Genomic DNA, 27,188 nt, shown 5'->3' on the forward strand with positions numbered 1-27,188 from the left:
GACTGCTATTGAAAAGCATTGAGAAGCAGTGCATTGATTAAAAAAGCCAGTAGGTGGAGCTGTCCGCTTCTGTTGCTGCAAAGATATGCAAGCCAAGCAAGCTGAAACTAATCAGTTTAACCAGACCTGAGCTATCAAACAGATTTCAAAGGAACAAGATCTTCCTGTCTTTAAATCAGCCCAGATTAGAATGCATAGAAAGAACTGTTTGCAGAAAAATGCAAGTAAAGTCTGTGTTGTGTGATTATTTTATTAGGTTTATAATGCTGTTTAGCAAATGTTTTTGTTCATTTAACTTAGTTTAATTATATATTCTGTGTTGTGTGATTATTTTATTAGGTTTATAATGCTGTTTAGCATGTAAAGTCTTCATTTTAAAGCTTTAAAAATAATGTATTAGGTGTTATTTATGACAATTTTGAGAGGGGCCTGTAACCTAACTCCCTCACTTCCCATTGACTTACATTATAAACTAGGTTTCAATTTACAACGGTTTCGATTTACAACCATTCCTTCTGGAACCTAACCCCGGTGTAAACTGAGGGCTACCTGTATATACTTTTTTTTTTTTTAAGAAAAAAAATAACATAATCAAGAAAAAATATTAGACATCATTTTTATTATTTTTGCTTCCTTAGGGAAAGTATTATGTTGTTGAACCCAATAAGTCTCACGTGGTATTATATTTGTTAATCTACAACCCTCCCTTATTTCCAGGAATCTCCCTTATTTGTCCAAACTTTTTTTAGTCTCCCAGACTCCCTTTATTTATCTGTCCTTAGAACATTTTTGACATGGAACATCTCTATTTCACATGTTTAATATTGTACTCTTTTAAGCTTATTTAGACAATAATTTTGATGTATTTGACAGTTTAATGTCTTTACTCCCACTGTTCTTAAATGAGAAATAAAATTCACAGACTTGGAGGGTTATTGAATGTATTAAGCTAGACTGTGAATGAAGATGATTTGTATGAATAATTTTGTTGTATGAAATTGTAAAATAGTTTTTGTATTTGTTTAAATTAACTACTGTATAATTTGCCTATTCCTTAGTCTCCCTTTAAATTCTTCCATAAAAGTTGGCAACCCAAATCTACAGTCCCCAATTATCCATTGTAAAGTTTTGTGACTATTAAGGGACATTGAAGTTAGTAGTGAAACCCAGATTACAACTGTATATCGCACAATAGTTCTATGAACATGTTGATTGTTGACAATATTATATAAACATTATAAACTGAAGGCAGCAGTATATCAGAGGAGTATATTTTATATGCTTCCTTTTGTATCCTGTTTAATACATAACCTAAATTCAATCAAATAGTTATAATATTTATTCTATTGCTATATCTGAGAGCGCACATTTTATCTACTTTGAATGTGTGTACTATAATTTTAGTGTTGTTTTTTGTTGTTGTTTTTTTTTGGTACAATATTTTATTTTGAATAAACCAATGGCTTCTTCTTTATTTCTTAGGTGCAAATAGTAGTTATTCGCTAATCCATGTGTGAGTAGCCTCAGCATCATAATTCTGTTATTTTAGTCTACAAATATATCTTTGGTTACCATGGTAGAACTCACCAGCAAAAATTGGCGCCTTTAAGAGGGGGTCTAACTATAATCCAAACCTGAATCGCCACATTTTATATTCTTCCCCTTTCTCACATATTTCCTCACACTTCCCGTTTTGTTCTTAATATGATGAATCATTACCCATTGGTCTCCAGGGTGTGCTGTGTGATTCTGGTTTTTGCCCATCATGCAGTTTGCATATAAGCTGACTTGTCCTGAGCAATATATAGTAGTATTTAATATAGTAGCTTGTCTATACTATAATTGCGTTTGTAATGTCCGTCGCCAGTTCCTCTGGCGGGCAGTGTTTTTTTTTTTTTTGTAATGCTCCGTTTCACTTCGCTGCATCCTGGTTGATTCTGAAAATGGCAGGGTGGTGAAAGAATCCACCTTTGGTTTAAACAGCCAATAGGATTTCAGTAGCTCTCATCCTATGGTCGCCGGTCTTCAGTTCCAGGATCGCTGGTCTTCAGCTCCGTGGTCATCAGTCTTCAGCTCCGACCTCCGCTCCGCGCTGGATTGTTCCTGGAAGAAGAAAGAAGAGGTCGCCGCTTGGAAGAAGACTTCACCACCTGGAACAGGACCTTCTCTGCCGGACTTCAGGAACGGTGAGTACCAACCTGGGGGTTAGGTTTTTTTAAGGGGTTTTTTTGGGGGGTTTGTTTTATTTAGATTAGGGATGGGCAGTAAAAGAGCTAAATGCCTTTTTAAGGGCAATGCCCAAACAAATGCCCTTTTCAGGGCAATGGGTAGTTTAGGTTTCTCTTGTTAAGTGTATCCAGTCCACGGATCATCCATTACTTATGGAATATATTCTCCTTCCCAACAGGAAGCTGCAAGAGTCCACCCACAGCAAAGCTGCTATATAGCTCCTCCCCTAACTGCCATATTCAGTCATTTTCTTGCAAGCCTCAACATAGATAGGAGGTCGTGAGAGTCTGTGGTGCTTTCTACTTAGTTTATTCTTCAATCAAAAGTTTGTTATTTTTAAATGGCACCGGAGTGTGCTGTTTATCTCAGGCAGTATTTGGAAGAAGAATCTGCCTGCGTTTTTCTATGATCTTAGCAGACGTAACTAAGATCCATTTGCTGTTCTCACACATTCTGAGGAGTGAGGTACTTCAGAGGGGGAATGGCGTGCAGGTTTTCCTGCAGATAAGGTATGTGCAGTAAAATATTTTTCTCCAACATAGGTGTGTCCGGTCCACGGCGTCATCCTTACTTGTGGGATATTCTCTTCCCCAACAGGAAATGGCAAAGAGCCCAGCAAAGCTGGTCACATGATCCCTCCTAGGCTCCGCCTTCCCCAGTCATTCTCTTTGCCGTTGTACAGGCAACATCTCCACGGAGATGGCTTAGAGTTTTTTGGTGTTTAACTGTAGTTTTTATTATTCAATCAAGAGTTTGTTATTTTAAAATAGTGCTGGTATGTACTATTTACTCTGAAACAGAAAGGTGATGAAGATTTCTGTTTGTAAGAGGAAAATGATTTTAGCAACCGTTACTAAAATCGATGGCTGTTTCCACACAGGACTGTTGAGAGGAATTAACTTCAGTTGGGGGGAAACAGTGAGCAGACTTTTGCTGCTTGAGGTATGACACATTTCTAACAAGACGATGTAATGCTGGAAGCTGTCATTTTCCCTATGGGATCCGGTAAGCCATTTTTATTACATAAGAAAAAAAAGGGCTTCACAAGGGCTTTTAAGACTGTAGACATTTTCTGGGCTAAAACGATTAATATATAAGCATATTTTAATACTTCATAGCTTTGAGGAATTATTTTATTCTTGGGAATTATGTAAAATAACCGGCAGGCACTGTATTGGACACCTTATTCTCTAGGGGCTTTCCCTAATCATAGGCAGAGCCTCATTTTCGCGCCTCTATTGCGCACTTGTTTTTGGGAAGCATGACATGCAGATGCATGTGTGAGGAGCTCTGATACATAGAAAAGACTTTCTGAAGGCGTCATTTGGTATCGTATTCCCCTTTGGGCTTGGTTGGGTCTCAGCAAAGCAGATACCAGGGACTGTAAAGGGGTTAAATATAAAAACGGCTCCGGTTCCGTTATTTTAAGAGTTAAAGCTTTCAAATTTGGTGTGCAATACTTTTAAGGCTTTAAGACACTGTGGTGAAATTTTGGTGAATTTTGAACAATTCCTTCATACTTTTTCACATTTGCAGTAATAAAGTGTGTTCAGTTTAAAATTTAAAGTGACAGTAACGGTTTTATTTTAAAACGTTTTTTGTACTTTGTTATCAAGTTTATGCCTGTTTAACATGTCTGAACTACCAGATAGACTGTGTTCTGTATGTGGGGAAGCCAAGGTTCCTTCTCATTTAAATAGATGTGATTTATGTGACACAAAATTTAGAGAAAATGATGCCCAAGATGATTCCTCAAGTGAGGGGAGTAAGCATGGTACTGCATCATCCCCTCCTTCGTCTACACCAGTCTTGCCCACACAGGAGGCCCCTAGTACATCTAGTGCGCCAATACTCCTTACTATGCAACAATTAACGGCTGTAATGGATAATTCTATCAAAAACATTTTAGCCAAAATGCCCACTTATCAGCGAAAGCGCGACTGCTCTGTTTTAGAAAATACTGAAGAGCATGAGGACGCTGATGATATTGGTTCTGAAGTGCCCCTACACCAATCTGAGGGGGCCAGGGAGGTTTTGTCTGAGGGAGAAATTTCAGATTCAGGGAAAATTTCTCAACAAGCTGAACCTGATGTAATTACATTCAAATTTAAATTGGAACATCTCAGCGCCCTGCTTAAGGAGGTGTTATCTACTCTGGATGATTGTGAGAATTTGGTCATTCCAGAGAAATTATGTAAAATGGACAAGTTCCTAGAGGTCCCGGGGCCCCCCGAAGCTTTTCCTATACCCAAGCGGGTGGCGGACATTGTAAACAAAGAATGGGAAAGGCCCGGCATACCTTTCGTCCCTCCCCCTATATTTAAGAAATTGTTTCCTATGGTCGACCCCAGAAAGGACTTATGGCAGACAGTCCCCCAAGGTCGAGGGGGGCGGTTTCTACTCTAAACAAACGCACCACTATACCCATAGAAGATAGTTGTGCTTTCAAAGATCCTATGGATAAAAAATTAGAGGGTTTGCTTAAAAAGATGTTTGTTCAGCAAGGTTACCTTCTACAACCAATTTCATGCATTGTTCCTGTCACTACAGCAGCGTGTTTCTGGTTCGATGAACTAGAAAAGGCGCTCAATAAAGATTCTTCTTATGAGGAGATTTTGGACAGAATTCATGCTCTCAAATTGGCTAACTCTTTCACCCTAGACGCCACTTTGCAATTGGCTAGATTAGCGGCGAAAAATTCTGGGTTTGCTATTGTGGCGCGCAGAGCGCTTTGGCTAAAATCTTGGTCAGCGGATGCGTCTTCCAAGAACAAATTGCTTAACATTCCTTTCAAGGGGAAAACGCTGTTTGGCCCTGACTTGAAAGAGATTATTTCTGATATCACTGGGGGCAAGGGCCACGCCCTTCCTCAGGATAGGTCTTTCAAGGCCAAAAATAAACCTAATTTTCGTCCCTTTCGCAGAAACGGACCAGCCCCAAGTGCTACGTCCTCTAAGCAAGAGGGTAATACTTCTCAAGCCAAGCCAGCCTGGAGGCCAATGCAAGGCTGGAACAAAGGTAAGCAGGCCAAGAAACCTGCCACTGCTACCAACACAGCATGAGATGTTGGCCCCCGATCCGGGACCGGATCTGGTGGGGGGCAGACTCTCTCTCTTCGCTCAGGCTTGGGCAAGAGATGTTCTGGATCCTTGGGCGCTAGAAATAGTCTCCCAAGGTTATCTTCTGGAATTCAAGGGGCTTCCCCCGAGGGGGAGGTTCCACAGGTCTCAATTGTCTTCAGACCACATAAAAAAACAGGCATTCTTACATTGTGTAGAAGACCTGTTAAAAATGGGAGTGATTCATCCTGTTCCATTAGGAGAACAAGGGATGGGGTTCTACTCCAATCTGTTCGTAGTTCCCAAAAAAGAGGGAACATTCAGACCAATCTTAGATCTCAAGATCCTAAACAAGTTTCTCAAGGTTCCATCGTTCAAAATGGAAACCATTCGAACAATTCTTCCTTCCATCCAGGAAGGTCAATTCATGACCACGGTGGATTTAAAGGATGCGTATCTACATATTCCTATCCACAAGGAACATCATCGGTTCCTAAGGTTCGCATTTCTGGACAAGCATTACCAGTTTGTGGCACTTCCGTTCGGATTAGCCACTGCTCCAAGAATTTTCACAAAGGTGCTAGGGTCCCTTCTAGCGGTGCTAAGACCAAGGGGCATTGCTGTAGTACCTTACTTGGACGACATTCTGATTCAAGCGTCGTCCCTTCCACAAGCAAAGGCTCACACGGACATTGTCCTGGCCTTTCTCAGATCTCACGGGTGGAAAGTGAACGTAAAAAAAAGTTCTCTATCTCCGTCAACAAGGGTTCCCTTCTTGGGAACAATAATAGACTCCTTAGAAATGAGGATTTTTCTGACAGAGGCCAGAAAATCAAAACTTCTAAACTCTTGTCAAATACTTCATTCTGTTCCTCTTCCTTCCATAGCGCAGTGCATGGAAGTAATAGGTTTGATGGTAGCGGCAATGGACATAGTTCCTTTTGCGCGAATTCATCTAAGACCATTACAACTGTGCATGCTCAGTCAGTGGAATGGGGATTATACAGACTTGTCTCCGACGATACAAGTAGATCAGAGGACCAGAGATTCACTCCGTTGGTGGCTGTCCCTGGACAACCTGTCACAGGGGATGAGCTTCCGCAGACCAGAGTGGGTCATTGTCACGACCGACGCCAGTCTGGTGGGCTGGGGCGCGGTCTGGGGACCCCTGAAAGCTCAGGGTCTTTGGTCTCGGGAAGAATCTCTTCTCCCGATAAATATTCTGGAACTGAGAGCGATATTCAATGCTCTCAAGGCTTGGCCTCAGCTAGCAAAGGCCAAATTCATACGGTTTCAATCAGACAACATGACGACTGTTGCGTACATCAACCATCAGGGGGGAACAAGGAGTTCCCTGGCGATGGAAGAAGTGACCAAAATCATTCAATGGGCGGAGACTCACTCCTGCCACTTGTCTGCAATCCACATCCCAGGAGTGGAAAATTGGGAAGCGGATTTTCTGAGTCGTCAGACATTTCATCCGGGGGAGTGGGAACTCCATCCGGAAATCTTTGCCCAAATTACTCAGTTGTGGGGCATTCCAGACATGGATCTGATGGCCTCTCGTCAGAACTTCAAGGTTCCTTGCTACGGGTCCAGATCCAGGGATCCCAAGGCGACTCTAGTAGATGCACTAGTAGCACCTTGGACCTTCAAACTAGCTTATGTATTCCCGCCGTTTCCTCTCATCCCCAGGCTGGTAGCCAGGATCAATCAGGAGAGGGCATCGGTGATCTTGATAGCTCCTGCGTGGCCACGCAGGACTTGGTATGCAGACCTGGTGAATATGTCATCGGCTCCACCATGGAAGCTACCTTTGAGACGGGACCTTCTTGTTCAAGGTCCGTTCGAACATCCGAATCTGGTCTCACTCCAACTGACTGCTTGGAGATTGAACGCTTGATCTTATCAAAGCGAGGGTTCTCAGATTCTGTCATTGATACTCTTGTTCAGGCCAGAAAGCCTGTAACTAGAAAAATCTACCACAAAATATGGAAAAAATATATCTGTTGGTGTGAATCTAAAGGATTCCCTTGGGACAAGATAAAAATTACTAAGATTCTATCCTTTCTTCAAGAAGGTTTGGAGAAAGGATTATCTGCAAGTTCCTTGAAGGGACAGATTTCTGCCTTGTCTGTGTTACTTCACAAAAAGCTGGCAGCTGTGCCAGATGTTCAAGCCTTTGTTCAGGCTCTGGTTAGAATCAAGCCTGTTTACAAACCTTTGACTCCTCCTTGGAGTCTCAATTTAGTTCTTTCAGTTCTTCAGGGGGTTCCGTTTGAACCCTTACATTCCGTTGATATTAAGTTATTATCTTGGAAAGTTTTGTTTTTGGTTGCAATTTCTTCTGCTAGAAGAGTTTCAGAATTATCTGCTCTGCAGTGTTCTCCTCCTTATCTGGTGTTCCATGCAGATAAGGTGGTTTTGCGTACTAAACCTGGTTTTCTTCCGAAAGTTGTTTCTAACAAAAACATTAACCAGGAGATAGTCGTGCCTTCTTTGTGTCCGAATCCAGTTTCAAAGAAGGAACGTTTGTTGCACAATTTGGACGTAGTTCGTGCTCTAAAATTCTATTTAGATGCTACAAAGGATTTTAGACAAACATCTTCCTTGTTTGTTGTTTATTCTGGTAAAAGGAGAGGTCAAAAAGCAACTTCTACCTCTCTCTCTTTTTGGCTTAAAAGCATCATCAGATTGGCTGACGAGACTGCCGGACGGCAGCCTCCTGAAAGAATCACAGCTCATTCCACTAGGGCTGTGGCTTCCACATGGGCCTTCAAGAACGAGGCTTCTGTTGATCAGATATGTAAGGCAGCGACTTGGTCTTCACTGCACACTTTTACTAAATTTTACAAATTTGATACTTTTGCTTCTTCTGAGGCTATTTTTGGGAGAAAGATTTTGCAAGCCGTGGTGCCTTCCATCTAGGTGACCTGATTTGCTCCCTCCCTTCATCCGTGTCCTAAAGCTTTGGTATTGGTTCCCACAAGTAAGGATGACGCCGTGGACCGGACACACCTATGTTGGAGAAAACAGAATTTATGTTTACCTGATAAATTACTTTCTCCAACGGTGTGTCCGGTCCACGGCCCGCCCTGGTTTTTTAATCAGGTCTGATAATTTATTTTCTTTAACTACAGTCACCACGGTATCATATGATTTCTCCTATGCAAATATTCCTCCTTTACGTCGGTCGAATGACTGGGGAAGGCGGAGCCTAGGAGGGATCATGTGACCAGCTTTGCTGGGCTCTTTGCCATTTCCTGTTGGGGAAGAGAATATCCCACAAGTAAGGATGACGCCGTGGACCGGACACACCGTTGGAGAAAGTAATTTATCAGGTAAACATAAATTCTGTTTTCTAGGAATGGAATTGACTAAGAAAATACTGCTGATACCGAAGTAATGTAAGTAAAGCCTTAAATGCAGTGATAGCGACTGGTATCAGGCTTATTAATAGAGATACATACTCTTATAAAAATGTGTTTTAAAACGTTTGCTGGCATGTTTAATCGTTTTTTAACATATGTTTGGTGATAAAACTTATTGGGGCCTAAGTTTTTTCCACATTGCTGGCTTAAATTTTGCATAGAAACAGTTAACTGAAGCTTCCCACTGTTGGCTGTGGCAGTTTGTTGTGTCTGTTTTTAAAAACGTCTATGTCGTTTTTTGTTTTTTTTTATAATCTGTTTTTTGCATTAAGGGGTTAATCATCCATTTGCAAGTGGGTGCAATGCTCTGTTACCTTATTACATGTACTGTAAAAATTTCGTTTGTTTTACTGCCTTTTTTTTTTTTTTTTTCACTGTTTTTCAAATTTTGACGAATGGGATAGACCAGGTGTGCCGTTCTCTTCCCCTCCTATTTTTTAGAAGAATGTTTTCTAATAGTTACCACCACACGGGACTTCTGGCAGACAGTTCCTAAGGTGGAGAGAAGAGTTTCTACTCTAGCTAAGCGTACCACTACCTCTGACGAGGACAGTTGTGCTTTTTAGATCCAATGGATAAAAAATGTTTATTCAACAGGGTTTTATCCTGCAGCCCCTTGCATACATTGCTTCTGTGACTGCTGCTGCGGCGTTCTGGGTTGAGTCTCTTGATGAGGCTTTACAGTTAAGCGACTCCATTGGATGAATATATTTGACAAGCTTATGCTAGCCAATTCCTTTGTTTTCTGATGCCTTGTTCATTTGACTAGACTAACGGCTAAGAATTCTGTTTTTTACTATACTGGCGCGCAGAGCGCTATGGCTTATATCATGGTCAGCTGTCGTGACTTTAATAAATAAGCTACTTAACTTCCCTTCAAGGGGCAGACCCTATTCGGGCCTGGTTTGAAGGAGATTATTGCTTATATCACTGGAGGAAAAGGTCATGCCCTTCCTCAGGATAGGTCCAAATCAAGGGCAAAAAAAAAAAAAAAAAAAAGTCTAATTTTCGTGCCTTTTTAAAAACTTCAGGGCAGGTGTGGCATCCTCTTCCTCTAAGGCAAAACAAGAGGGAATTTTTGCTCAGTCCAAGGCGGTCTGGAGACAATCGGACCTGGAACAAAGATAAGCAGGCCAAGGAGCCTGCTGCTGCCTCTAAGACAGCATGTAGAACGGCTCCCTATCCGGTAACGGATCCTATAGGGGGCAGACTTTCATTCTTCGCCCAGGCGTGGGCAAGAGATGCCCAGGATCCCTAGGCATTGGAATTTATATCCCAGAGATATCTTCTGGATTTCAAAGATTCCCCCCCAAAAAAAGGGGAGATTTCGCCTTTCACAATTATCTGCAAACCAGATAAAGAAGGAGGCATTCTTACATTGTGTACGAGATCCATCCAGTTCCAAGAGAGGAACAGGGACAGAGTTTTTACTCAAATCTGTTTGTGGTTCCCAAGGAGAGGGAACCTTCAGACCTATTTTGGATCTAAAGATCTTAAACAAATTCCTCAGAATTCCGTCATTTAAGATGGAAACTATTCGTACCATCTTAACTATGATCCAGGAGAGTCAATAGAGGACTACAATGGATTTGAAGGATGCTTATCCTCACATTGTGATGCATAAAGATCACCATCGTTTTTTAGGTTTGCCTTTCTAGACAGGCATTACCAGTTTGTAGCTCTTTCCTTTGGGATATCTACAGCCCCAAGAATCTTTATGGAGGTTCTGGGGTCGCTTTGGCGGTCCTTAGACCGCGGGGCATAGAAGTGGCCCCTTATTTAGACGACATCCTGATACAGGCGTCAAACATCCAAATTGCCCAGTCTCATACGGACGTAGTACTGGCATTTCTGAGATCACATGGGTGGAAAGTGAACAAGGAAAGAGTTCTCTATCCCCAATCTCAAGGGTTTCCCTCCTAGGGACTCTGATAGATTCTGTAGAAATGAAAATTTACCTGACGGAGTCCAGGTTGTCAAAGTTTCTAAATTTCTGCCGTGTTTTTTCATCCCATCCGCGCCCTTCGGTGGCTCATAACATGAATGAAATCGGCTTAATTGTAGCGGCAAGGGACATAGTACCGTTTGCACGTCTACATTTCAGACCGCTGCAACTATGCATGCTCAGTCAGAGGAACGGGGATTACACAGATTTGTCCCCCTGTTAAACCTGGACCAAGAGACCAGAGATTCTCTTCTCTGGTGACTATGTCGGGTCCATCTGTCCAAGGGTATGACCTTCCGCAGGTCAGATGGGACAATTGTTACAATAGATGCCAGCCTTTTAGGTTGGGATGCAGTCTGGAACTCCCTGAAGGCTCAGGGATAGTGGACTTAGGAGGAGACCCTCCTTCTAATAAATATTCTGGAACTGGGAGTGATATTCCATGCTCTTCAGACTTGGCCTCAGTTAGCAACTCTGAGGTACATCATACTCAGTCGGACAATATACACGACTGTGGCTTACATCAGCCATCAAGGGGGAACAGAAGTTCCCTAGCGATGTTAGAAGTCTTACAATAATTCACTGGACAGAGACTCACTCTTGTCTATCAGCTATCCATATCCCAGGTGTTGAGAACTGGGAGGTGGATTTTCTAAGTCGTCAGACTTTTCTTCCGGGGGAGTGGGATTTCCTCCGGAGGTCAAGACCAAGCAGGAGAGGGCTTTGGTGTTTTTGACAGCGCCTGCGTAGCCACGCAGGACCTGGTATGCAGATCTGGTGGACATGTCATCCTTTCCATCACGGTCTCTGCTTCTGAGACAGGTCCCTCTACCTCAGGGTCCTTTCAACCATCTAAATAGAATCAATCTGAGATGGACTGCCTGGAGACTGAACGCTTGATGTTATCAAAGCATGGCTTCTCCGAGTCAGTCATTGATACCTTAATACAGACATGAAAGCCTGTCTCTAGGAAAATTGAACATAGATATGGTGTAAATATCTGATTGTTATGAATCCAAGGGTTACTCATGGAGTAAAGTCTGGATTCCCAGGATATTATCTTTTCTCCAAGATGTTTTTGAGAAAAGGGTTGTCAGCTAATTCCTTAAAAGGGGACAGATTTTTACTCTGTCTATTTTTTTGCACAAGCGTCTGGCAGGTATTCTAGACGTTCAGGCATTTGGTCAGGCTTTGGTTAGATCCAAGCCTGTGTTTAAAACTGTTGCTCCGCCATGGAGCTTAAACCTGATTTTTAAGGTTCTTCAAGAAGTTCCGTTTGAACCTTTTTTGTTCCATAGATATCAATCTTTATCTTGGAAAGTTCCTTTTGGGTAGCTAATTCCTCGACTCGTAGAGTCTCCAAGTTATCTGTGTTACAATGTGATTCTCCTTATCTGGTCCTTCGTACGGATAAGGTAGTCCTGCGTACCAACCTGGTTTTTTTCCTAAGGTGGTATCTAACAAGTACATCACTCAAGAGATAGTTGTTCCATGCTTGTATCCTAATCCTTCCTCAAAGAAGGAACGTCTATTACACAATATTGGACATGGTTTGTGCTTTAAAGTTTTACTTACAAGCTACTACAGTTTTCATCAAACGTTCACCTTGTTTGTTGTCTATTCTGGACAGAGGAGAGGTCAAAAGACTTCAGCAGCCTCTCTGTCTTTTTGGTTAAAAAGCATAATTCATTTAGCTTATGAGACTGCTGGACAGCAGCCTCCTGAAGGGATTACAGCTCATTCTACTAGAGCTGTGGTTTTCACTTGGGCCTTTTTTAAATGTGGCTTCTGTTGAACAGATTTACAAGACGGAGTCTTGGTCTGCGCTTCATACTTTTCAAATTTAACAAATTTGATACCTTGCTTCTTCGGAGGCTATTTTTGGGAGAAAGGGTTTTTTACAGGCAGTGGTAACTTCCGTTTAAGTACCTGCCTTGTCCCTCCCATCATCCGTGTACTTTAGCTTTGATATTGGTATTCCATAAGTAATGGATGATCCGTGGACTGGATACACTTAACAAGAGAAAACATAATTTATGCTTACCTGATAAATTTATTTCTCTTGTAGTGTATCCAGTCCACGGCCCGCCCTGTCACTTTAAGGCAGGTAATTTTTTCATTTGAACTACAGTCACCACTGCACCCTATGGTTTTTCCTTTCTCTGCATGTTTTCGGTCGAATGACTGAATATGGCAGTTAGGGGAGGAGCTATATAGCAGCTTTGCTGTGGGTGGACTCTTGCAGCTTCCTGTTGGGAAGGAGAATATATTCCATAAGTAATGGATGATCCGTGGACTGGATACACTACAAGAGAAATAAATTTATCAGGTAAGCATAAACTATGTTTTTTTAGTGTTAGGTTCTTTTATTTTGGGGGGTTTGGTGGGTGGGGTGGTTTACTGTTAGGGGGAACTTAGACTTTTTTTCTGTAAAAGAGCTGTTTATATTGGGGCAATGCCCTGCAAAAAGCCCTTTTAAGGGCTACTGGCAGGTTATTCTTAGATTAGGGGGTGTTATTTTGGGGGGGGGGGGCTTTTTTATTTTCATAGGGATTAGGTTTAATTTTGTAAACTTTGGTAATTTGTTTTTTTTATTTTCTGTAATATTAGATATTTTTTTTGTTTTCTGTAATTTAGGTTAATTTAAACTTAGGTGTAATTTTTAGGAGTTAGACAGGTTTTTATTTTAAATTATGGATGGGCAGCAAAAGAGCTGAATGCCCTTTTATGGACAATGCCCATACAAATGCCCTTTTCAGGGCAATGGATAGTTTTGTGTTTTTAGTGTTAGGTTTATTTATTTTGGGGGGTGGTGGGTTCTACTGTTAGGGGGGGGACTTAGAATTTTTGGTAACTGCAAAACAGCTGTTTAATTTAGGACAATGCCCTACAAAAAGCCCTTTTAAGGGCTATTGGTAGTTTAGCATTAGATTAGGGGGTGTTTTTATTTTTGGGGGCTTTTTTATTTTCATAGGGATTAGGTTTTATTTTTTTATTTTTGGGGGCTTTTTTAATTTCATAGGGATTAGGTTTTATTTTTGATATTTTTTTTTGTTTTTTTTCTGTAGTTAAATTTTTTTTTTAAATTTAACAACACATAGACTGAGAGGGGGAGAGAGAGCAAAAGAGAGGGGGGGAGAGAGAGCAAAAGAGAGAGGGGGAGAGAGAGCAAAAGAGAGAGGGGGAGAGAGAGCAAAAGAGAGAGGGGGAGAGAGAGCAAAAGAGAGAGGGGGAGAGAGAGCAAAAGAGAGAGGGGGGAGAGAGAGCAAAAGAGAGAGAGGGGGAGAGAGAGCAAAAGAGAGAGGGGGAGAGAGAGAGCAAAAGAGAGAGGGGGAGAGAGAGAGCAAAAGAGAGGGGGAGAGAGAGAGCAAAAGAGAGGGGGAGAGAGAGAGCAAAAGAGAGAGGGGGAGAGAGAGCAAAAGAGAGAGGGGGAGAGAGAGAGCAAAAGAGAGAGGGGGAGAGAGAGAGCAAAAGAGAGGGGGAGAGAGCGAGCAAAAGAGAGAGGGGGAGAGAGCGAGCAAAAGAGAGAGGGGGAGAGAGCGAGCAAAAGAGAGGGGGAGAGAGCGAGCAAAAAAGAGAGAGGGGGAGAGAGCGAGCAAAAAAGAGAGAGGGGGAGAGAGCGAGCAAAAAAGAGAGAGGGGGCATTCCACCCATTTCACAATTTTTGAATCTAGACCAAGGAGATACGGTTTGTGAATTAGCTTATTGTGTGGGACGGTGTCAAATGCTTTGCTGAAATCTAGATATGCTACATCAACTGCGCCACCCTTGTCTAATACTTTTGTTACATAATCAGATAAGTCAATTAGATTAGTCTGATATGATCTCCCTGAAGTAAAACCATGCTGATTTTGGTCCTCTAAATTGTTTGTCTTTATGTAAGTCATAATTCTTTCTTTTAAGAGTCTTTCCATTAATTTTCCTACTACTGAAGTTAAACTAACTGGCCTGTAGTTACCAGATTCTTCTCTACTGCCCTTCTTATGAAGAGGTATTACATTTGTTATTCTCTAATCACCTGGGACAGCACCTGTTAATAGTGACTGATTAAACAGATCAGTTAATTGGACAGTTAGCACTGATCAAAGTTCTTTTAAAACCTTTGGATGAATATTATCAGGACCCACTGCCTTTTTAACATTTATTTTTGATTTTGATAATGCTAACAAAACCTCATCCTCTGTAAAAAGATTTCTGTTAAGCTTGTTTCTATTTTTCGTAGCATTCCTTAATGTAGACATTCTATCTTCAAAATCTTTTGTGAAAACAGAACAGAAGTAATCATTGAGAGAGTCTGCAATCTGCTTGTCTCCTTCTATTATTCTCTCCTTCTATTATTCTACCATCAACTGATTTCAATTTTACTATTCGTACCTTATTTTTTCTTCTTTCACTGATGTATCTAAAGAATGTTTTGTCCCTATGTTTTACTGACTGTGCTATCTTCTCTTCTGAGCTTTAACCTTCCTAAAGAGATGGGGGAGAGAGTGAGCAAAAGAGAGGGGGGAGAGAGCGAGCAAAAGAGAGGAGGGAGAGAGCGAGCAAAAGAGAGGAGGGAGAGAGCGAGCAAAAGAGAGGAGGGAGAGAGCGAGCAAAAGAGAGGAGGGAGAGAGCGAGCAAAAGAGAGGAGGGAGAGAGCGAGCAAAAGAGAGGAGGGAGAGAGCGAGCAAAAGATAGGAGGGAGAGAGCGAGCAAAAGAGAGGAGGGAGAGAGCGAGCAAAAGAGAGGAGGGAGAGAGCGAGCAAAAGAGAGGAGGGAGAGAGCTAGCAAAAGAGAGGAGGGAGAGAGCGAGCAAAAGAGAGGAGGGAGAGAGCGCAAAAGAAAGGGGGGAGAGAGCGCAAAAGGGGTGGTGAAAGAATCCACCTGGATGGATTCTTTCACCACCCTGCTTTTTTCAGAATCCACCTGGATGCACCATAAGCTACATTCAGGTGGATTCCAAAAATGGCAGGGTGGTGAAAGAATTCACCTGCTTCCAGGTGGATTCTTTCACCACCCTGCCATTTTCAGAATCCAGCTGGATGGCAGGGTGGTGAAAGAATCCACCTGGATGCAGCGTAAGCTGCATCCAGGTCCTGCCATTTTCGGAATCCACCTGGATGCTGAGTAAGCTGCATCCAGGTGGATTCCGAAAATGGCAGGGTGGTTCCGTCACCACAATAGACTTGCCTTCTGGGCAGGCTTTCCCACTAGTGTATGTATAACTTTGTTTGGAACACTATTTAATCATTTTTTTGTCTTTGACTATATATATTCAGGGGGCCAGGCAGTATTGGAATGCTTAAATGGACAGTAAATTAAAATTAAACTTTTGTGATTCAGATAGAGCATGTGATTTTAAACAACTTTGCCGCTTACTTATATTATCAAATTTTCTTTGTTTTGGTAGTCCAATAGAAGCTCAGGAGTGGGCATGTGTCTATAGCAGCAGTGTTTTTAAATATGTATAATATTGCTATAAAAAAGTTTCAAACACTTCTGCTAGATTGCTAGACACTCTTAGCTCACCTTGGATTACTCTTTAACAAAGGATACATAGAGAACTAAGCAACATTAATAGCAGAAGTGAATTGGAAAGTGCATCTAAACCCTTCACTAATGGGACTTTCAGAGAGCTTGCCCAAAATACCGGAGAATTTTTAGCATTTTTACTATCGCTCCATTTAAACAGAAATCGATCCTTGTTTTTTTTTTATTTACCTGTCAAAACTATATATTTTTTTAAGTAGACAACCCAAGGTATCGAGCTAGTCCCATTTTGGTATATTCATGTCATCATTTCAACGCCAAATGCGATCCAATTAAAAAGATTAACTTTCTTTCAAACTTTGGGTTTCTCAGTGCAATTATTTACATACCACTTGTGCAATTATGACACAAATGGTTGTATAATATTCTCATGGATCCCCTTTGTTAGAAATAGCAGACGTGCATGACTTTGCCATTGCCTTTTTGTAATTAGAAGGCTGCTAATTGCAGCTGCGCACCACACGTCTGAAATTCCTGGCAGTGAAGGGTTTAATCAGGTAGCTTGTAAAGTGAATTTTAGCTTTAGTGTAGGGATTACCTTCCAACCTGACACTTCCCACTCCCTGATCCCTCCCAAACAGCTCACTTCACTCCCTCATCCCCCACTGGTCATCACCATCTTGGGTACTAGCAGGCAGTCTGCCAATATAAAGATTATTTTTATTTTATTTTTAACTTTTTTTATTTTATTGTAAGTTTCACATTTACAGAAAAATAATATGGGTACAATACAATTTTGGTTTCAATTGAGTTGTTACAAAGGTGACATTGAATAGTAAAATACAATATTTAACATTAATAGTTACAGTACAGTGTTCGAGTTTCATTCCAGTGCAGGGTGATTATCTGATTGAATTGTTTCTGGTACTGCTTTTGTTCCTGTGTTTGTTAGCTTTGTAGTCTTTGTTGTGTTCAAAGACTTTTTTTTAATGATGTTATATTTAATAAATTGCGAAATGTATTATGCGCAAGTAATTAGAGTATATTTGGGTGTTTCTTTATATCTGTCAGTGAGAAAGAGGTAAGAGAGGGGAGGGGTTTGACTAGTAACATTATAGGCGTTGTATGGTTGGGTTTGGTGTTTGTAGTCTTTCAGAGGAGTTGGGCTGTGGAGGGGGGGGGGCTTCAAGTATAAGTGCTCTTGTAGTTTAAAGGTTGGGTACAATTTCCTTAGATTTTAAAACTGTTCCATAAGTCTAACATCTCTTGGTGTTTGTCTGTCTTGAAATAGTGATATCTTTTGAGTTGCATGCCATTCTGGGAGTGTGGGGATAACGTGTTTTCCAACGTTTGGGTATCAATTTCTTGGCGATATTAATCATAATGAGAAGGGACATTTTTATTTAATTTTGTAGTTTGGGTATGATCAAGAATAATAGCAGGTGCATGTTAGGAGTAATGTTTATGTCTATAACTGAGGATATGGCTTTGAATATAGTGTTCCAGAATTCTGTGATTAGGGGCATGCCCACCAAATGTGGTTCATGATACCTTTTGTCCACATCCTCTCCAGCATTTATCACTGATTTGTGGATTGGATTTGTGTAATCTGGAGGGGGTCAGGTACCATCTGCTTAGGAGTTTGAAGTGTACTTTGGAATGATTTATGCCATATTTTTTAGTCATGTTCTTCAGTCATCTCTGTATCCCATGTTCTAGTTTATGTGGGTAGTGACTGTTCATTTGGGAGAAGGAGAACTTTGTATAGAAACGTGATTGTGTGTCTTAGGGGAGTTTGTTGGGTACATAGGTGTTGGAAGGGAGTGAGATCTCTTTGCATTTTAGTTTTGTGTCTGTGTGTTGAGATGTAGTGTATTATCTGTGCCCAAGATAACCAGGTGGGGAGTATTGTTGGGTCCCATTGATGTAGTTTTTCTAGGGACATTACGTTTCCCTGTTCAATTGTGAAGTGTTCCCTTCTCTCAGTTTTTATACCTGTTTGGGAAGTGAGTGTGCATTTCCTGATGGCAGGTCAGGGTTTTCTCTAATGGGGAGGAGTGACGACTATATGGATGAGATGTGTAGATTAGTGGCTGCTGTTTTAATACCATTCTTTTAATGTTTCTTCTATTGTTGGGTAGTGTAGAAGTAAATCCGGTCGTTTTCTCGGTTCTGTCCAGGCTAGCGTTGCAACTTTGCCCCTTTTGAGCAGATAGTTGTCTAGTTGAACCCAAGCTTTCTGATTTGAGTTATCACTCCATTCAAGGATTTATTGTAACAATGTGGCTTTTCTGTAAAGGGCAAGGTTAGGTAGTCCTAGACCCCCTATCTTATTCTGTACTCTATCCCCTGAATGCATTTATATGATTAAAAGCAAAGCAAGGGATTAACGAGGTTCCCATTTTATTAAATGGGAACGAATATTCCCTGGCATTGCTTCCGGAGGATACTAACCTGATAGCACTTTAAAAAGGAAGCAGACAGCAAAATGGATCACACACAAAGCCCGGAAGAAGCCTGTATTCAGATGAAATGTACGTAGGCAAGTTTTTTCCTACACCGTGGATGTTACTTGTGGAAGACAGCTGACTACTGGTAATAACCTACGCATAGCCCGGTAAGGGAAAAAGCAAAAGGTTTTATTGAGTCTCAGTTGTTGTCATGTCTAGTAGGGCAATTGAAACCCTTTTGGCAGTGAACATTGAGTTCAAATTGCATATTCCCTGTAATAACCGGAGCAAGCAAAAGATTACCCCGTTTCCACGAATTCCCAGAGACTCTAAGAACTGAAGGCCCTTGAAGATTCCTGTGTTTTGTTGGACTATAAGGTGACAGCACAATCCAGCATTGTCTGCTGCAAACCCCCCCCCCGACTCAGAGACTCAGAATGTTGAAACCTCCTGATCTAATGCTGGGACCCCCTGTTATCTAGTCTTTGTGTGAAGTGTCTTTTTGTTATTGTGTGAGTCATCCATTGTCCTTTTGTAAGTCAGGATGTGATTAGAATCTTGTTTAACTAACCATTGTCTGATGTTTGTCTCATTGTATAATATTTCTTTCTATTGATTATGTAGTAACTACCCCCATTTGTTGGAAATGTATAAAAGCTGTGTTTTCTGTGCAATAAAGCAGTTCCTATTTTGACCCTCAAGCATTCAGTCTTGGCTAATGTTCTTGGGGGTAGCTATAACAACTAGCAGCGGCCGTTATTCTAATAGTGGCAGGTATCCAGTGGAGGTTCATGGGTTGGCGTTTGGTGGGAGGAAGCTGACTTTAGCGGGTATACTACCCAGTCTGGGGTACCGAGACCCGTTACAATTGGCTGTCAGTGGTGGGATCTGCTTCCTCCTTACGGAGCAGTTCCAAACTACCAGTGGGACCTCTAAGGAAATGGAGGCTGAATTCCAGTGGAGATTGCAGGCAGTGCTGACCCAGTTTGATGGCCCTGTCTTGGCAGAATGCAAACTGGCCTGGAAGGATATTGTTCGACGGAAACTCTGGCAAGAGGCGTTCCAGTTCGAACAAGACTACCAGGGGAAGTCCCTTCCTACTCCAGAGCAGCAATACTGGCTCAATATGGATCTACAAATACCGTTCCTGGGAAAGCAGCCCCGGGAGGAATGGATAGCCGAATTGGACGGATTGGTCCAGACAGAGATGGAGGTGGATGAAGGGTACTGGGCACTGCGGTGGTATGTGGCCCAGGTGTGTCAGGAGATGGAGACAGATGATCCTACAGAGGGCTATGGCTACGGCGGCCCAGGATTGCTATTTGAAAGTCTCACACAGGACCCCCACTGCGGGAGTATGGCAGAGTGGCGTCAGGAGGACATACTGGAACACAAAGAGCTGAGGCTGAACCTTACAGAAGAACCCGGACTTAGAGAAGAACTTTATTACCTAGCTCCCCACGAGTGGGAGCTAGAAAAGGCATATAAAAGGCTGTTAGGTGGCGTTCAGCAGCATGCCTCAGAGCCTGAAGAGGGCTATGGTGCAGCGATCAGGGATTTATTGGACTTTTCCTCAGAGGAGTGGCAACCGGTAATGAGCTACCCTGAGCTCCTAGACCACGATCAGCAGCCTGGCCCTGAGCTTGCCACACCAGTAGAAGCGCTGGCAACAGGACAGGGCACCAATGGCCTCTGTCCAGCACTTGTGATATCTCTGGAGTCCCAGGAAGAAGAGGTAGCCGACCTCTCTCCACAGCAGCTGAGTCAGTTCCAGGGAGAGGAGGTAGCTGACCTATCTCCCCAACAGCAGAACGGTTTCCAGGGAGAGGAGGTAGCCGACCTCTCTCCACAGTGGCAGAGCGGTTTTCAGGGAGAGGAGGTAGCCGAACCTCTCTCCCCAGCGGCAAAACCTGTTCCAGGGAGAGGAAGTAGCCGACCTCTCTCCACAGCAGCATAGTCAGTTCCAGGGAGAGGAGGTAGCTAAACTCTCTCTCCCCAGCGGCAAAGCGGTTTCCAGGGAGAGGAGGTAGCCGACCTCTCTCCACAGCAGCAGAGTCGGTTCCAGGGAGAGGAGGTAGCTAAACTCTCTCCCCAGCAGCAGAGCGGTTTCCAATGAGAGGATGTAGCAGGCCTCTCCCCACAGCAGGAGAGTCAGTTCCAGGGAGAGGAGGTAGCCAACCTCTCTCCACAGTGGCAGAACCAGTGCCAGGGAGAAGAGGTAGCCTTCCTCTCTCCACAGCGGCAGAGCCAGTTCCAGGGAGGGGAGGTAGCCAACCTCTCTCCCCAGCTGTAGAACCAGTTCCAGTGAGAGGAGGTAGCTAGCCTCTCTCCCCAGCAATAAAGCAGGGCCCAGGGAGAGGAGGTAGCTGACCTCTCTCCCCAGCAGCTTAGCGTGTTCCAGGAAGAAGAAATCTGCATTCTCACTCCCCAGTGGCAGTGGCCAAAAACAAAAATGGAAGAAATTTTTTAGCTGGGCCATCCGAATAACACAGGTCCATACCAGTGGGTGGTCTGGTACCTGGTTAGTCTACCCCAGGGGGGGAAGAAATGTAATGGAAGCTTCCTTTACTTTTTTACTTGGAGAGGAATGCAGACCAGCCTCCTCCCCACCGACCATGGACCCTGGAACTTGAGGGGATTCTATGATTTGGGAGGCGGGTGTCCATGGTACATTTGGGGTACTTTTACCCTGGATTCAGGTTTACCCCGTTTCCACGAATTCCCAGACTCTAAGAACTGAAGGGCCTTGAAGATTCATGTGTTTTGTTGGAGTATAAGGTGACAGCACAATCCAGCATTGTCTGCTGCAAACCACCCCCCCCCCTAGACTCGGAGACTAAGAATGTTGAAACCTCCTGCTCTAATGCTGGGACCCCCTGTTGTTATCTAGTCTAGGTGTGAAGTGTCTTTTTATTATTGTGTGAGTCATCCATTTTCCTTTTGTAAGTCAGGATGTGATTAGAATCTTGTTTAACTAACCATTGTCTGATTTGTCTCATTGTATAATATTTGTTTCTATTGAATATGTAGTAACTACCCCCATTTGTTGGAAATTTATAAAAGCTGTGTTTTCTGTGCAATGAAGCAGTTCCTATTTTGACCCTCAAGCATTCAGTCTTGGCTAATGTTCTTCGGGGTAGCTATAACAACTTGCAGCGTCCGTTATTCTAATAGTGGCAGGTATCCAGTGGAGGTTCATGGGCTGGCGTTTGGTGGGAGGAAGCTGACTTTAGCGGGTATACCCAGTCTGGGGTACAGAGACCCGTTACACTCTTATCATGGAGTAGGATCGTAGTTTTTCATTGATTATACTGCTACTAGCAATTTCTTGTATAAACGTCCACTGGTGTATTGTTATGTACAGAATATATCATAATCTTTCTGTTTTACTGATCATGTAAATTGTCCAGATAGTTGACTGTGCCTTTTCTGTTCACATTTTTTGAGGTATTATTATATAGCCTCTGGTGATTTAAATTGGTTAATATTGGACAAAAGTGCTATTTGTGAGATCTCTTTTTTTTTTTCCTTCTAATTATTAACTTAGATCTCAGCACCGGTAATAATTTTTTACATTTTGTCCTCACCTCTCTATTATCCTGAGCTGAAGTAACTTTACATACTAGACCCCCTATCCCTCTGGGCATGCTCATTGTCTGTCTCTGTACTCTACTTTTTTGCCCACCCCACACAAGTTTGTCTATAAGGGTTTGTAATTGTGGTTAAAAATTTGTGGGTAGGGGTATCAGCAGCCAATATCAAGATTTGAGGCAATTTATTTATTTTATACATTCCCCCCCCCCCAATTTTCTGTAATGTAGGATCCCACTTACCCTCCAACCTCCCTGATTCCACCCAAACAGCTCTCTAACCCTCCCACCTCTAACTTGTGTGCACCGTCTTAGGTACTGGCAGCTATCTGCCAGTACCTATAAAAATGCAATTTTTTTTTTTAAATATAATTTTTTTTTAAAAAGTTTGTTATGTAGTGGTCCCCCCACCTTTTTTCTGTAGTGCAGCTCCCCCATCTCTCCCTTTTTTTTTTTTTTTTTTTTAAATTTTCCGCAGTGTAGGGCCCTCCCACTCCCTATCCCCCCCCCTCTGCTGCAGGACTGACGGCCCACCCGCCTCCTGCTTTCTCTCCCACACCTCCTGCAGGCATCAGCAGATGATCATTACAGACGGTGACACACACAGTGTCACCGTCTGTAATGATCTGGCATCCGTCTTCATGTGGAACCGTTGCATCATATTAAGACAGATGCCTGGATCTCAGAAACTCCAGCTCTCAGCTGTAACTTAACAGCTGAGACTGCTGGAGCTTCCTGTAGTTCTGTTGTGTGTGTGTGTGTGTGTATATATACGTTGTGCAATACGATAAGGAAAGTAACCACAGAAGTGTATATATATGTCATAATGGGTTAAGGGGTTAAGCTTAATTTTGACTTTACTGTCCCTTTTAGTCTATTATTTTCTTGACTTAAAGTGCATTACTCTGATTTTTTGTGTGTGTGTTTGTGAGTGCTTAGCCCTCTAGTTTTGGGTGCATTCTTAGTGGTGCTTCCTTCTTTTTGTTAATTTTTGCATTTGATGTACTTTTTTTTTTTTTTTTTCCATTTTTTTTAAAGTGACAATAAACATAATCTCCCCCCCCCACCCATAATTGTGCGGCATGTGCACAATTAATTACCATAATGAGACTCTAACCTTTTAAAAATAATGTCTCTATATTTATGGCCCAAAAAAGTATCCGTTCACAGTTGAAAATCCCTCCTGTCTGACGCTGCATCATTTTTAAAAATGTAGGATTGTTTTCAAATGACAACCTGCTTGAATAGACCATACAGATAAATAAAGAGTGGGAGCATGCTATAAAGTCATTTTCTGCTTTATCCAATTTAAATTCATCTGCATATTTATCCAGGTGGATCACAGAAATAAAGCATATCGACAAGCTTCTTTATCACAAATGGTTGTATGCCAGCAAACATAGCAAACGTAACATTCCTGTTGTATTGTTCACTGCATCATCTTACTATGTCACTGATGAACACAACTATTGCCTCAATAATTTGTTCAGATTATTTTATAACCCCCCATTTTTAATGTGACATTTCCAATAAACTTGTTGAAAACTTCAAAATGTTTTTTAAATAAATAATAAAGAAAGAAAATGGGACATTGAGAATATTATTTCCCTATTCATATGCTGGAATTAAATGTTTTATTTTTCCTTTTTTATTTGGATATTAAATAGTCCAATATTAAAAGGATATAAAACTCAACAATTTTCTTTTGTGATTCAGACAGAACATACCATTTAAAAAAAGTTTCCAATCTAGATGACAGCACTATATGGCAGGAAAGAGTGCTGCCATCTAGTGTTCTTGCAAATGGATACCATTCTTGCAAACTGATGCCATTTAAGTAAAGTATAATTAAATTAGAAAGTTGTTTAACTCTTTGAGTGCTAACGACTGCTCTGAACCGTCGCAGAGTTTTGCTAGCACTCTCCCACCTTGAGGGAGAACTGGGGGCTCCCTCCCGCTCCTAGCCCGGCGATCGTGCCTGTATAGTGACAGGCATCACCGGGGCTTCACGGTTTGCGTGGTGATGTCACGCGCAATGACGTGATGACGTCACTGCGCAACTTTATTAACAAAATGACAATGTTAAGTATAGGAAAAGCCTGTATCTCAGGCATCTAAGCAGCTACAGACCCCCAAGACCCACCGTTGGAAAGGTAATCGCCTAACCTAAAGAAGTTAAAACAGCTTAGCACCCGAGTGGGAAAGTGCTTAACACTCAAAGGGTCCACATGCTCTGTCTGAATAATGAAAGTAAAGTGTTGGTTTTCATATCCCTTTAAAGGACTGTGTGTGTTTTCTCTAGTTGTTTTTATTATTTTTGTTTACACCTATTCCAAAGCTTTGCTGTATCTACATTGAGTAAAACTGGATTTCTCCAACATTGGTGTGTCCGGTCCACGGCGTCATCCATTACTTGTGGGAATATCTCTTCCCCAACAGGAAATGGCAAAGAGTCCCAGCAAAGTTGGCCATATAGTCCCTCCTAGGCTCCGCCCACCCCAGTCATTCTCTTTGCCGTTGCACAGGCAACATCTCCACGGAGATGGTTAAGAGTTTTTTTGTGTTTAAATGTAGTTTTTTATTCTTCTATCAAGTGTTTGTTATTTTAAAATAGTGCTGGTATGAACTATTTACTCTGAAACAGAAAGGGATGAAGATTTCTGTTTGTGAGAGGAAGATGATTTTAGCAGACAGTAACTAAAATCGATTGCTGTTTCCACATAGGACTGTTGAGATGAAGTAACTTCAGTTGGGGGAAACAGTTAGCAGACTTTTCTGCTTAAGGTATGACTAGCCATATTTCTAACAAGACCATGTAATGCTGGAAGGCTGTCATTTCCCCTCATGGGGACCGGTAAGCCATTTTCTTAGTCAAGCAAACAGAATAAAGGGCTTAATATGGGCTATAAAACTGGTAGACACTTTTATGGGCTAAATCGATTGCTTTATTTGGGCATTTTATACATGTTTATGCTGGTATTTCACATTTATAAACTTGGGGAACGTTTTTTAACGTCAGGCACTATGTTAGACACCTTTTCCAGTCAGGGAGGGCCTTCCCAGTTGTAGGCTGAGCCTCATTTTCGCGCCATTACTGCGCAGTTGTTTTTTGAGAGCAAGACATGCAGATGCATGTGTGAGGATCTGAAAGTAGCTGGAAAAGTTTCTAGAAGGCGTCACTTGGTATCGTATTCCCCTCTGGGCTTGGTTAGGTCACAGCAAAGGCTATAGCTGGGACTGTATAGGGGTTAAAGCTCTGAAAATTGGTGTGCAATACTCTTAATGCTTTAAGACACTGTGGTGAAATGTTGGTAATTTTTGAACAATTCCTTCATACTTTTTCACATATTCAGTAATAAAGTGTTTTCTGTTTAAAATTTAAAGAGACAGTAACGGTTTTGTTTTAAAACGTTTTTTGTGCTTTATTGACAAGTTTTTAAGCCTGTTTAACATGTCTGTGCCTTCGGATAAGCTATGTTCTATATGTATGAAAGCCAATGTGTCTCCCCATTTAAATTTGTGTGATAATTGTGCCATAGCGTCCAAACAAAGTAAGGACAGTACTGCCACAGATAATGAAATTGCCCAAGATGATTCCTCAGATGAGGGGAGTAAACATGATACTACATCATCTCCTACCGTGTCTACACCAGTTTTGCCCACGCAGGAGGCCCCTAGTACATCTAGCGCGCCAATGCTTATTACCATGCAACAATTGACGGCTGTAATGGATAACTCCATAGCAAATATTTTATCCAAAATGCCTACATATCAGAGAAAGCGCGATTGCTCTGTTTTAAACACTGAAGAGCAGGAGGGCGCTGATAATTGTTCTGTCATACCCTCACACCAATCTGAAGTGGCCATGAGGGAGGTTTTGTCAGATGGGGAAATTTCAGATTCAGGAAAAATTTCTCAACAAGCTGAACCTGATGTTGTGACATTTAAATTTAAATTAGAACATCTCCGCGCACTGCTTAAGGAGGTGTTATCTACTCTGGATGATTGTGACAACTTGGTCATTCCAGAGAAATTATGCAAGATGGACAAGTTCCTAGAGGTTCCGGTGCACCCCGACGCTTTTCCTATACCTAAGCGGGTGGCGGACATAGTGAATAAGGAGTGGGAAAAGCCCGGCATACCTTTTGTTCCCCCTCCTATATTTAAGAAATTATTTCCTATGGTCGACCCCAGAAAGGACTTATGGCAGACAGTCCCTAAGGTCGAGGGGGCAGTTTCTACTCTAAACAAGCGCACTACTATTCCTATCGAGGATAGTTGTGCTTTCAAAGATCCTATGGATAAAAAATTGGAGGGTTTGCTTAAAAAGATTTTTGTACAGCAAGGTTACCTTCTACAACCCATTTCGTGCATTGTTCCTGTCACTACAGCAGCGTGGTTCTGGTTCGAGGAACTAGAAAAGTCGCTCAGTAGAGAGACTCCATATGAGGAGGTTATGGACAGAGTTCACGCACTTAAGTTGGCTAACTCTTTTATTTTAGATGCTGCTTTGCAATTAGCTAGATTAGCGGCGAAAAATTCAGGGTTTGCAATCGTGGCGCGCAGAGCGCTTTGGCTAAAGTCTTGGTCAGCGGATGTATCATCCAAGACAAAATTGCTTAACATCCCTTTCAAAGGTAAAACTCTATTTGGACCAGAATTGAAATAGATTATCTCAGACATCACTGGGGGAAAGGGCCACGCCCTTCCACAAGATAGGCCTTTCAAGGCCAAGAATAAGTCTAATTTTCGTTCCTTTCGCAATTTCAGGAACGGACCGGCCTCTAATTCTGCATCCTCTAAGCAAGAGGGTAATGCCTCACAACCCAAACCAGCCTGGAAACCGATGCAAGGCTGGAACAAGGGTAAGCAGGCCAAGAAGCCTGCTGCTGCTAACAAAACAGCATGAAGGAGTAGCCCCCGATCCGGGACCGGATCTAGTAGGGGGCAGACTCTCTCTCTTTGCTCAGGCTTGGGCAAGAGATGTTCAGGATCCCTGGGCACTAGAAATAGTT

The 27,188-nt window shown here is 42.2% G+C and overlaps 1 protein-coding gene across 4 annotated transcripts in view; it reads left to right on the forward strand.

Moving 5' to 3' along the window:
- The window catches only part of AKAP11 (A-kinase anchoring protein 11), a 323,323-nt gene that overhangs the window by 20,849 nt on the left and 275,286 nt on the right, over positions 1 to 27,188 (forward strand). The gene's annotated exons all lie outside the window — the stretch shown is intronic.

The sequence above is a fragment of the Bombina bombina genome, chromosome 3, assembly GCF_027579735.1.
Source record: "Bombina bombina isolate aBomBom1 chromosome 3, aBomBom1.pri, whole genome shotgun sequence".
Taxonomy (NCBI): domain Eukaryota; kingdom Metazoa; phylum Chordata; class Amphibia; order Anura; family Bombinatoridae; genus Bombina; species Bombina bombina.